Source organism: Hyaena hyaena, unplaced genomic scaffold, assembly GCF_003009895.1.
Source record: "Hyaena hyaena isolate Hyena2069 unplaced genomic scaffold, ASM300989v1 scaffold_102, whole genome shotgun sequence".
Taxonomy (NCBI): Eukaryota; Metazoa; Chordata; class Mammalia; order Carnivora; family Hyaenidae; genus Hyaena; species Hyaena hyaena.
Genome location: NW_024080734.1, coordinates 1265146 through 1266466, shown reverse-complemented (window position 1 = coordinate 1266466; position 1321 = coordinate 1265146).

The window sequence follows — 1321 nt, the reverse complement described above, 5'->3', positions numbered from 1 at the left end:
TCCATCAGTCCTCAGTTTTTGTCAGCATTCAAGAGTCTCTCATGGTTTGCCTCTCTCCCTTTCCCCCACCATTTCCGCCCTTCTTCTCCCCCTTGGTCCTCCGTCAAGTTCCTCCTAATCCTCCTATACGAAGCATCTGACTCTTGATTTCCACTCAGGTCATGATTTTGTGGTTTGGTAGATCCAGCCCTGGGTCAGGCTCCATGCTGACAGCTAGGGGCCTGCTTAGGATTCTCCTCTCTCTCTCTCTCTCTCTCTCTCTCTGCCCCTCCCTTACTCCCATGAGTGTGTGCACTCTCTCTCTCTCAAAATAAATAAACTTTTAAAAAAATCAAGTGAATGGTATAGGAATTCTGTATTACCTGATTCATGAGACCCTTTGTGCTTCATGCTAATGTTGATGCTCTTCTGAGAGTTTAGCTTCCTAAACTGGCAGACATTTTCATAGGTCTTTCCTTCAGGCCCTCAGACACTTTCTTGGTTCATTTAGATGCCTCATGGCTCAAGGGCTTTCCCATCCATCAGCTCCTCTGCTTCCAGGGCACATCAGGTGGTGCCCACACTGACCAGAGAAGTGACCTTTTCTGTCCATGTCACAGAGCTTACCTTCCACATTCCCACATTCAGCCATGGACATATTGATTCACCACAGTCCCAGACAGGCAGTTTTCAGACTGGAAGCAATTTTTAATTAATTAATCTCTCTATTTTTTTATTTTTAATTTTCATTTATTTTATTAATTTTTCAGGTACAGAGATTTCTTTTCCTTAGAACTTTTTTTGAGGGGGTGGGAAAGGGTGTTATATTCAGAACCTTTATCTAAATGCGTTAAACCAATGTGCAGGAATCAACCAGGGACCGTGGGGTTTTTTGTTTTTGTTTTTGGTTTTTTTGGAAGCAGAGTCTCAAATCACATTTTCCTTGGTCATCTCTTCCCCTGAATAATGTCAGCCAGCTCCCAAGATGCAAACTAGGGGGGCTGCAAACCAAGTTGCAGGGCTGCAAAGACCACCATACTTACCAGAGGCTCTGTTCAAAGGCAGTGAACACCAAATAGCCTTGACTATTTGGTGGGGAGCCAAGAGGAAAATCAAAGTTCCTCATTTCTTCCTTTTTATTCTTTTACTCTTTTTCCCCAAAACAGAAACAAAAACAAATCGCAAATCTGCCACAGATGGTTTCAAGCCAATATTGACATCAAATTCCAAGTCTACAGAAGAGATACAGGATATTTTAAAATCCACAAATCCTCTTCTGGGCTGCAATTTTATAAGGACAGCTTTTGAGTTTAAAACAAACTAAACTATGCTCCTGGCAATG